The sequence below is a fragment of the Gossypium raimondii genome, chromosome 12 (assembly GCF_025698545.1).
Source record: "Gossypium raimondii isolate GPD5lz chromosome 12, ASM2569854v1, whole genome shotgun sequence".
Classification (NCBI taxonomy): Eukaryota; Viridiplantae; Streptophyta; class Magnoliopsida; order Malvales; family Malvaceae; genus Gossypium; species Gossypium raimondii.
The window spans coordinates 7,500,523-7,513,018 of NC_068576.1; positions in this window are offsets into that span (position 1 = coordinate 7,500,523).

The following is a 12,496-nucleotide window of genomic DNA, read 5'->3' on the forward strand; positions in this document are numbered from 1 at the left end:
TCTCATGTCTCTTCATAAAAACATAATTATCCAAATGAATAGTCACATCTTTTAGTAATAAACATAATTATCTCATAGATGTCTACTTGAATAATTTTGACTTTGTTATTAATTAAGTGACATAACTTTTGGTAACAAGAGACATACTCCTCACCATGAATAGTGACAACTCTTGGTTAATAACCAAGTGACATAACTTTTGGACACTTGTAACTTTTCAATTATAACTATTGAAACATTATAAATATTTTGAAATGTTTCAACAATCTCCCCCTATTCAAAATATTCTAAAATTTTATAATATTGGAAATCAGTTGCATAAATGAAGGTGTCTTACGATTGAACCTTCACTTAGTGAAAACGTGTTAAAGTTAATCGAAATTGCATGGTAAACTATCTTTGAACCAACTATTTCATTTAATTAATCTGTAACTCCCCTTACCTGGCCCGGTCGTCGAACTTGAGCTAAGGAATGTTATAGTCATAACCGAAACAATACACTTTCAATTCACATTTCAAATAAACATGGAATACTTCATAAATACTCAATTAATGCTCAAATTAAACATCATTCATACAATCATAGTTAATTAAATTCATAACCACCAAATACAACATTTCTCAGGCCTTATACGAACTTACATATGCTCCAATATTACCCATAATTTAATTAGGACTAATTTACAACATTTCTAAAATTACAGATCAATTATATAAATAAATCCTTCAAATAATCAATCATGTCATAAACACTAAAATATTATTATATACAACTAGATTCGAGTCTTAATCGACCTTACGGAAACTCTTAAGTTAACCCGAGCACAAATAACGATCAAATTGAAACATTTTCAAAAGATAAGGGCATTCATGAAAAAAAGGGGACACGGTCGTGTGTCTAGGCTGTATAACTCTCTGAAGTCGTGTGGGTCAAAACACCAAAATTTTCATCCAGCAGTCACACGGCCGTGTGACCGGACTGTGTAACCTATTGAGGCCGTGTGAAAAATAATTGATCAAATCTACAATACTCACACGATCGTGTGGCCAGCCTATGTGGTGCAAGAATATTGCATTCGGTATTTGTTCAAAGTAGACCTGTGGCCTGGCCCGAAAAGTGGTAATGTTTGTGTAAAAATATAGGCTTAAAAATGGGCTTGGACAAAAAAATAAGGCCCGTTTAGAAAACGACCTGGGCCTTGGGTAACGCTTTTTTGGCTCGAGTCCGGCCCGACCTAGCATGAATATGGAATAAAAAATGATGTTTTTTAAACTATTTTCTTGTTGTTTTTTACTACTTTGTTGCTATTTTCTTCTTGTTTTTTTTTTACTATTTTGCTACCATTTCACAATTATGTTGTTATTGTTTGGATATTGTATAACTCTTGTTTTATTACTGTTTATTTTGTTACTATTTTAAAAGCATTTGCTTGTTAAGTTGCATATACCTTAGTGTTATTTAAGTATACATATATATATATATATATTAATTTATTTTCAATATGTTGGGAAACATTTATTTTAATGTTTTTAGTATTTTTGATGTATTATATATATTTTAAAAAAATTATATAAAAAATTAATATCTATGGGTTGGGCTTGAGTTTTAACTTTTTTATCTGGGCCGGTATTGGGTAAAATTTTAGGCTCATTTTCGAGCTGAGCTAGGCTCGGGCCTAGCAAACGGGCCTAAAATTTTGGTTGGGCTCGACCCGAACGCAATCTATGAGCACCTCTAGTTCAAAGTAACCACTCAAGTCCTCAAATAGGTGTACTTATCCAATATGTAAACCTGTTCAAAACACTTAAAATTCTTGCCAAACACATATCATACATAATTTCCTTTAAACATCTAACGAATATGCCACATTTGGCACCAAAACACAAGTTTAAATGGTCTACTTCAAGTCATTCAAGCTACTTATACAATTACGAGCCATTTATCCTTTTCACGCAATCAACTAGGATAAAATACTTAATTCACTTTGATCATTCTAACCTTATGTAACATGACACCAATTTACTAGCATAACAAATTAGCATTTCCATAAGAATTCATGCTCAAAATGCCTCAAAAACGTACATAACATTATAAAGGTCTAGACACTTCTAAGCACATGCCACATATAACTGGAATCAAATGATAACAAATCTACCGAATCAGGAGATGGATAGTGTGAGCTCTTTGAGGATCCGACCGACATGTTCCAAACATCCAAAGTCTATAGGGAAAAACAAGTATGATAGAGTAAGTATTATAAATACTTAGTAAGATCATACAATATAAACAATTAACTTACCTTAACCATTCAATAGATATACTAAACATTATGTAAAATCAAGTCCACCTAACATGGCATAACACAACAACATCAAGGTAAGTTTGGTTCATACTTGATCACATAACATTTCGATTACAAGCATATGTTTTATATCATCTATATTCAATTTAACCACCATTCAATCAAATGGAAATATACTCAATCCTTGCCCTTAATTTTTCCATTTCACTACTTAGGATTAATAAACATAATTCAAATTGTTCAACTTATACATTTTTATATCATTAATATTACCCAATGAAACATCGTAAAAGAACTCAAATACAATGGTTCTAATCACATCTGGTGCTTGTCCGAGCTAAATGTATCCACTTGTGTTAGGTTACTCGTTTGGGTTAAACCTTTTATCGACACATCAAATAGCTTAGCCAAAGTTGTAAATATGCATGCCAAGTTACTCATTAGGGCTAAACCTTTAAAACGACATTAGGTTACTCGTCCAAGCTAAACCTGTGTCACACTATCTTCAAGTCTACAACAAATGTTGGATCTCGGTAATCATCGATAGTTAACCACCTTTGTTGCTCGTCTGAGTTGAACATATATTCGTGTAGGTTACCCTTTCGAGCTAAACCTTTATATCGACATATCAAATAGCTTAGCCAGAGCTGAATATACAGTAAGGTTACTCATTCAGGCTAAACATTTAAAATGACATCAAGTTACTCATCCGAACTAAACCTGTGTCTCATGTATCTTCGAGTCCGCAACAAATTCTGCATCTCGAAATCATCAAAAATCAACCTTTAACCATGTGTACGGTATATTTAGGAAGTTTCATCGGGTTAATTCCATAATGTAAGTTCATGTTATTCTATTTCAATTTAATCATTTCTTACCCTTTGGTACTAAATTGTAAACAATCCAAAGTTCACTAAAACATATATTATATATATAACATAACAATATAATATACATGAGGAATCAAAATATAAATACATCATATGAACTTACCTAAAAAATGACAACTACAAAGTGTTAGGGACTAATCTGCAAATTCTCATATTTCTCAATTAACTTCCGATTGATTTAAATATCGATTTATAATAATTCATTGCCAATTATCAGCACCAATTTCTTTATAATGTCCTATCCAAGGCATATGGCAACTTAATTTCAATTTACACAATTTCCCAAAATTTTTACATTTTATTCAATTTAGTCCCTAAAATTGAAACTATCATAATTCACATTTAAGCCCCATTTTCATTAAAATTTCAATTTCATCCATTTATAGCCCTCTAAATACAATAATTACATAATTTTTATGTCAAATTTGAAATATTTTCATTTTATTCCTTAAACTCAAAACTAACAAAGTTCACTTTACAAATTAGTCCTATTACATTTTCAAGCTTCAAATTCTACCATTAAAAATAAAAAACCTCAAAAATCATCAATGAAAACTTTCAAAACCTTTGACAGTTTTATGTTTAGTACGATATCAAAAATATAAAAATTACGAAAAATTGACTTATTTAGAACTTACATGCAATGGTCGAAAGTATGAGCATAACAAATGACTTTCCTAGTTTCACTTGATGAAGTAATACTGATGAGAAGAAGAAAATGATGAAGAAAACACTTTTTACCTTATTTTAGCATATGTTTAATATTTTATTAAACATTATTTAACATAATTTTCAATTAATTAGTGTCCCTACCGTCCAATACCTTTTAAACCTAGTTAATTTCCATTTAAACCCCCAAACATTTATTATTTAAGTATTTTAACTAGTAAAAATCAAGAGCGATTAACTTTTATAGTTTTACGATCTAGTCCTTATACCTTAATTAATCATTAAATCGACAAAAAAATACTAATTCAAAATTCAATTCACCTATAAAAAAACTCAATAAAAATTTAATGAAAATGTCTACGGGCTCGGTTTATAGAATCGAGGTCCCGATGCTTTAGTTAGTACACTTATACTTCAACTATCCAATTGACAAATTTCACCAGAGAAAAATTTAATATAAAATTATAATTAACTCATAAATATTATTAAATATTTACGATCTCAATAATTGGAGAACGGGGATCTGAAATCACCTTTTTGGTACCACTAAAAATCGGGCTATTACATAATCGAACTCATCCCACACAGTGACTTCAATATCAGTTAATGCATAGTATCTAGGGACACTATTATGGCTATGTATATGTAACCTCTTTTCATGAGTGCTCTTAAAGCCAAACCCTTGAGCTCTTAGAAATAGCCACATTTCCACTCATATAGGTAGATCCCATTGAGAGTGTTCTTGTAATTATAAAACTCTAACACATTTATGTCGTGGGTCTTTTGAACATGCTTAAATATTGGTTAAATGTATATTCATGACCTAGATAAAGTTTTGGTTTGGTAGCTTGCATATTAAGGTACCTTTAGGCACACACAGGCTAACACATGACCGTGTGTCACACAGAGACATGTGACACGACTGTGTGCTCTTGATGAATTGAGAGGTTTTGGTTAAACACAATTTTCGTTTATTACGTGGGCTGGCCACACGCCCGTGTGGTACTATAGATATGCCCCAACCACACGACCGTGTGATTGTTTGTAAGATTTTGCATTTAGGTCCACACGACCTCAACGAGTTACATGGTTTAGATACACGACTGTGTGACTCCAACTTACACGGTTGCAGTTTGTAACACGACCTAGGCACACAACCGTGTGACACTGTTTTGTGATTTTTCCCTAGTTATTTAAAAGTATGCAATTTATTCCTTATCTTCCCTCGGGTCAATGTAAGAGCTTTCAGGAGCTTGATTAAGACATGAAATTGTTTGTAAATCATGCTAAACATGGATTATGAATTACTCTGTTGAACTATTTAATGTTAAAGTCATAAATGTATATGATTTGTTCTGTTAACTGTTGTAGCATCTTGTAGCTCGGGTCCGACAATCAGACCGAGTAAGTGGTGTTACACAAAAGGCTCTGCGAGTTGATCTTCTTGGTTTCTTTGATGAAGAATAGTTGGGCAATTCTGTTGACATAAAACGGGAGTGATAATGCAAATGGGAGATGCTATTGAGGGGGAGCGAAGAGGATGTTGTAGAGTGGAGACGATGCTATTGAGGGCTAGTTATTGTTCTAATTGTTTTTGGAACATTTATTTTAGATTACTGTAATCATTAATTTTCCACTTAATGATGCTATTAATGAATTTTTTTTCTTTGGTGAATGGATTAATGTTACTATTGTTGCATTATTTCCTTGGTTCATTAACTTATGGTTGGTTAATTATTGATGCAAAATTCATACTTCGTATTGAAGGGTAATTTACTTAATTATTTTCTATGTTTAAATTTTTTGGAATTAATGAGAATATGCTAAGGGGGAGCTAAGGTTACTTGTTCTGTTCAACAAATTGCCAAAAGGGGAGACCATCGAAAAATATGGAATGAATGAGATGTGCTTGAGGAAGTGCCCACTTCCTAAAGCACTGCGACAGAGTGGCTTGTTTCAATATTTAGTTGATCGATAATTTATTTAATCAGATTTTTGGGTTGTGCTGATTTTGTGGATTTTATCTAGCCCATCAATAAATATCATATCATTTGGGAAACATGTTTGGATGATTGGGTCGGATCATGTCTATCTAATCCCTAAGATCGAGGAAGTTGGATTGGATTGGATTGGAATATTGAAAACTTAGCTACCAGCAATCCTTGGTTACCTTGTTTGAGATTATTATATTGTATTTAGCTAGTTTAGTTGTTTTTTATAGGGATTGATATAAATCTTCATTATGTTAACAAGTCTCAAAAACTCTATATAATTCAGGGACTTGTATAGGTTGATGTACTGACTATTGATATAGCATTGAATCTGTTAAAGTGAGGAACATTATTTGTGATAATGCTTTCTTATTGAAAAAACTTTATGTTTTGATTTTACAAACTAAGTTTACAAAGGTGAATTTAGTGATGAGAGTACCATTTTCAAAGGTTCAAAAGTGAGGAAATTATCACCATGGTGTGATAGATTTTTATGTTCACTTGTTGTAAGTGTTGGAGATAGTGAATATTTCTCACTGAGTTAGGGTCAGTAGACGTAGGGAAACCAAACTACGTAAACAATCTTTGTGTTCCCTATTTTTATTTATTGTCTTGTAGTGCTTGGAGAAATGCCAACTTTCTTAGTCATTTTTACCAGCACTTAGCTTGTTACTTAGCAATTGCTTTGAGGTCAACATAAATATTGAAACTAAGCCTTTAATTATGATTACATTATAAAGTGGAAAAAATATTATTGTGTTTATATGTGATTAATCTTACACTTGGTAAAGGTAAGTTGAGTGAGTTCGTTATGTACTTACTAAGCATTATATGCTTAATGTGTCATTGTTTCTTGTGCGTAGATCATTAGTGGATTATGAGAAGCTCAATTTCAAGATTTGGTATCACAACACGTGTAACATTCGCGTTATGCCTCGTAGCTGGGTACAGAAAGGTATTGAGTGAGAATTTAGTTGGAAATTCTTGAAATAGAATAAATAGAAGTTTTAAGTGTTAAATTGGAAAGTATTTAGACCTAATAGAAAATTAGAAAATACTCATTAGATAGGAAATTTTTTTAAATAAAAGTATTGACTTAAGTGAAAGAGAATAGAAATTGTTGTGGCCAAAGTAATAAAAAATAAAAAGTTAGGAAATACATAATAGTGGTAGAAAGGAAGGGAGGATTAAGAAGAAATTTTATCCAAAAAATAATTAAGAGTCATCTAAGGAATTATAAAAGATGAAAAGGGTAAAATGGTAATTAGCCAAGTAGATATTTTTAGACATAATGGTTAGGGCTAAAGTGTAAAGATGGATGGCTAGAAGACTTATTAGCAATTTGACATTTTTTTTAAAAAAAACAAGGAGATATTTTTGTGGAATAGTGTAAAAAATGGGAGAAAAGATGAAAAGTTATCATCTTTCACTAAGCCAACCACCACTTTCATTTTTACCTTTGCCCATCATTTTTTATGTCATTTGTGTCCTTCTTCCATTGTTGATCAAACCAAGCTCAAAACCTTCCTTTTTCTTTGGTATTTCATTAGTAAAAAAAATAGAGAAGGCTAATGAACACCTTAGTTTCATGAAAGAATCTCCATAGATGTGTTAAAGGAGAGAAAAAACAAGAACTAGGGTTTTGGTCTCAGGGGGTTAAGGTAAAAGATGATGAAATTGTCATGCCATACATGTTTATTTATATTAAATAGCATAGGAAAGTCACTTGATTATGGGTTTTAACATATTAATGTTATATATTTGTTATGATATTGAAGAAAAATAAAAGAAGGAAGATGATCTAATTGAAGGAAATGGAAAAACAGAAGACCAAGGAGTGAGAAGAGGAGGAAATATATCATCTCAATTTTTTGTAAGTACTACAAAGAATTTCAATCAGTTTTCTTTAAATATTCCAATTGTAGTATGTTAAATAAAAGGACTATATTGTGAAATTATGAAATATGTTAAGAAAAGTAAAGGTGAAGAAAATAAAATGATATACTTGGTTGAATGTTAAATATTTATGTTGAGAAAAATAAAATGTAAGGAAATAACATTATACTTGTGATTTATGAAATGGGGACTAAATTGTGGAAGATAAAAATGTGAAATCTTTTCTAAAATACTTATTTAAAGTATATAAATGTATGAAATCAAGCTTTTATGCCCGAGTAGACAGAATTGGAACTATTAAGATATTGTGGCATGCCATTAAGGTTTCTCAGCGCGCTCTCTGTTTTCTAGCACTTGTGCTCTTTGTTTAGCACACTTGTGCTCTTCGTTTACTTGTGCATATAGTTGCACCCCTGTACTTGATCTATATATCCTAAATTGTTCTAAATAGTCTATTGTGGGCAAATGCGTGAAATGCTAGTAATACAAGTATTTAGGGGATTAAGGTAAGTATAGAAATCATTTAAGGTAAATAAATTTGTTGAAATGAATGTTTAGTTATATTGATATTCGTGTGTGAGTATATGATGTACTTTAGTAAAATTTTAAATATATGTTATGTTTATTTATTCTTTTAGTGCTTACTAAGCCTTCACCTGCTTAATGCGTGTATTTTCAATGCGTAGGTACAATTAGACTTGTCGAGCTTAAGTTGAGGTCGTGAGTTCTCATCTAATCACATCAACGAGGACCATAAGTGTAAGTATTATATTTTGGGCCAAAATGACATGTACATAGGTAGACCAAATATGTTCCAAGTGTTAGGGACTAAAATACAAACTTTTAAAACTTCACCTATTTTGGTATTTAGATTTAATTATTTTGGTTCTATACGAAATGAATTATTGAAAGTTATATGTATGCATGCAATTGTGGTTTAATAATGTGACAATTGTGATTGAGTTGAAGTTGTTTTAAGTAGTTTTAATGCATTTTGGATTGGTTCCAAGTGTTAGGGGTAAAGTACCCGCTTTTGAGGCATTAATCCAGACTCTAAACCAAATGTTGCAACAAGTTGTAAGAGAAAACACTGCTCCTCCAACTTCACATTCCCTTACTGTTGTTTCACCAATTCGACTAGCTACTTCTAGTCATTGACCCATTTTGGAAAATATTAGAGAGGATGGGTTAAAGAATTCAAAGGAAAGAAAGAGGATAATCCGGTAGAAGCTGAAGATTTTTTAGAAAATATTCAAAGGGTATTCGAGGAATTATAGTGCATTAAAGAAGAAAGGTTAAAATGTGCAGTATCATTGTTGTATTAAGAGAAGAAACAGTGGAAATTTTTGGATTTGAAGAAAAATAATTTGACTGTAGCCGAATACAAAAGGGAATTTGTTCGGTTGAGTAAATATGTTAGGGAGTTGATATCTTTAGAGGCTGTTATGTGCAAAATGTTTGAATGAAGACATATTTATCCCTATTAATGCTCTAAATCTGCAAGTTTTTAGTATTGGTGGAGAGAGCACAGAGAATTGAAGAGGGATTGAGTAGACAGAAAGAATAGAGTTTTGGGAAGAGAGTAGCAATTAGTTCAACATTACCACCGTATTCAAAGAGAGTTAAAGATTCTAGACATTCTAGATATACCTCTCCTACTATTGGCCAGAGATTTAGAGGTCAGACAAGATAAATACAACAAATGACCTCTATGGCTAGTACTGGGGGTTCTAAAAGAAAACCAACACCGTCATCACATGAGCATTGTAGACGATTTCATTGGGGAGAATGTCGACTAAATTCTCGAGCCTATTTCCATTATAGATTGAAAGATCATTTGATTAGAGATTACCCAATTGCGTCGAAAAATGTTATAGAACAACAGACAACCTAGAATTTTTAGTGGTATTGGTAGTGGTATGAGATTGAAGAAAGAAACGGTTGATAGATCTGAAGCTCGGACAGCTCATACTTATGCTATCAGAACATGGGAAGAGGGAGATGCTCTTGATATGATTATTGGTAAATTCTTTTTAGTTGATTCTTTTGTAATTGCATTAATTAATCCTGGATTTACGCATTCATACATATGCATTACAGTAGTGAAAGAGAGATTATTATCATTAGAATTTACAGAATATGAAGTGGTAGTTACTAACCTTTCTGGGAAGAGTGAGAAAGTTAGTAAAGTGTGTAGAAGATGCCTTTTAAAAATTTAGGGTTGTGAGTTTCTAGCAGACCTTATGGCACTTACATTTCATGAGTTTGACGTGATATTAGGTACAAACTGGTTGTCAGAACACGAGGTTATGGTTGATTTCAGAAGAAAGAGAATTTTCTTGAGAACTTCAAATGAAAAGGAAGTGATTGTAATTGGCTAAAAGTATAATGCACTGTCGAATGTGGTGTCTTCGATGAAGGCTTCTAAGATGGTAAGAAAATGATACACTGCATTTCTTGCCTACATTTTAGATACCTACGCAGTGAGTTTCGAAATTGAGAAGATACTAGTAGTTTGAGATTTTTTCGATGTGTTTCTAGGGGGGTTATCAGGTTTGTACCAGAAAGAGAAGTAGATTTTGGGATTGAGTTAATTCCGGACACCGCGCCAATATCTATAGCACCTTATCAGATGGCACCCACTGAGTTGAAAAAAATTGAAAACATAGCTATAGGAGTTACTTGATAAATGATTTGTAAGATCTAGTGTATTCCTATAGGGAGCACCAGTGTTATTTGTAAAAAAGAAAGATGGTTCATTAAGGCTTTGTATAGACTACCGTCAGTTGAATAAAGTGACAATAACGAAAAAATGCCTGTTGCCCAGGATTGATGATTTGTTTGATCAATTAAAGGGAGCCAGTGTATTTTCTAAGATTAATCTCAGATTAGGTTATTATCAGTTAAGGGTAAAAGAATCTGATGTTGGATCGCTGACACCCCTATGGCGCAGCGGAAAAATAATAATTCGGCGATCCCAACCAGGAATCTATGTGTCCTTAAGTCACAAGAGATCATGATTTGACATAACCTTTTTATGATTAACCTTTTATGCAATAATCCTAAAGTCCTTTATCTCTGGATTGGACACAAGTCATGGAATAGTCACACTTGCATAGTCCATTCCATGTTCCTTGATATCATAAGCAGACTACGATATACAAATAAGTATGACATCTCATATCAACTTATTTAAGCATGGCCATGCATTTCTAGTCTCACTTAACCAAGTGGCCTAAGATATTACTCCCATTATGTAGGAGGGACTTATTCTATATCGACTAACCATATCCCTCTACATCGATTGTGGTATATCTAACATCAGCCTTTATAGAACAACCAGTTACGGTGTATGTTTGACTGTATCAAGATATACTACTCACGATGTTGGGATTATGATGATCTCAGGTCTGAGGATCATATACATATTAATCACTATGAGTAATGTCGTGACAATTACATAATAATCCAAGAAACATACTGTAACACCCCTTACCCGTATTCCTTAATGGAACAGAGTATGAGGTATTACTAGATTTTTTTTAAAAAAAATTCGGCAGCATTTCTGCTTATTTTTACATAAAACCTCCTGCAATATCTCAAACACAATTTCAATATTCCCAAGCAAATTCAGTTGTATAATCATACACAATTTAACCATTAATAAACACCACAATTTAAACTGAATCATAACATATATATATACATAGTTACGCCACATTACATAAAGTCGTCTATACATGCCATATTTCCGGAATACTAGTTGCAAAATACCCAAACGTTGATGATAGTGTGGATGATTGTCTGACTCCGTCCAAGTTCCGGGTTGATGGATATCACTATAATCAAGGGAAAAATGAAAACGAGTAAGCATATAGCTTAGTAAGTAAACATATGGCAAATAAATAAATTTCTCACATGATTCCACCATAAGACAATTTTAATCACAAATTAAATCTATTGTTTGTTCAATTTCCAGCAAACTGTTTTTCTGCGTCATGGTCACTAATTTATTTTTATCTAGAGATACAGGGCTCAAAATTGAATTCCGTAAATTTTCTCCGAAACTATATTTATATACCTTTTCACCATAAAATTTTCAGAATTTTTGGTCAGGCCAATTAGTACAGTTTATTCATTGAATCTTCCCCTGTTCCACTGCCCGATAGTCCTGATCTCCCCTTACTAAAATTCACATAACTCTCTGTAAAAATTTCAAACAATGTTCTCGTTTGTTTATATTAAAAATATACTCAATAAGGAATCCAGGAATATAAATTTCAAGCCATAACTATTTTTGTACAATTTTTGGTGATTTTCCAAAGTTGGAACAGGGGATTTCGAAATCAATCCAGCCCTGTTTCAATAAAATTCAAATATCCCCAAATATACAACTCTTTTGATTGCTCTGTTTCTTTCATATAAAATTAGACACATTCAGCTTCAATTTCATATATCATTCAGCCTCTAATTCATTTTCCACCATTTATGGTGATTTTTCAAAGTTGCCCAACTGCTGTTGTTCAAAACAGTTTTGTGTTTACATTGTTTCTTTTGTACTTTTGATATTTCCTCCCATCACATACATGGGTTGATTAAATATCAAACCCAACATTCCTCCCATAAACTCGTCCACCATATACATATGTTCACCTTCCCAATTTACTCGTTGAACACTGAATGTTAATCGTTATCGGTGGATTCAAAGACTTAGCAACCACCAATGAATCGGGAATCAAGACACAAG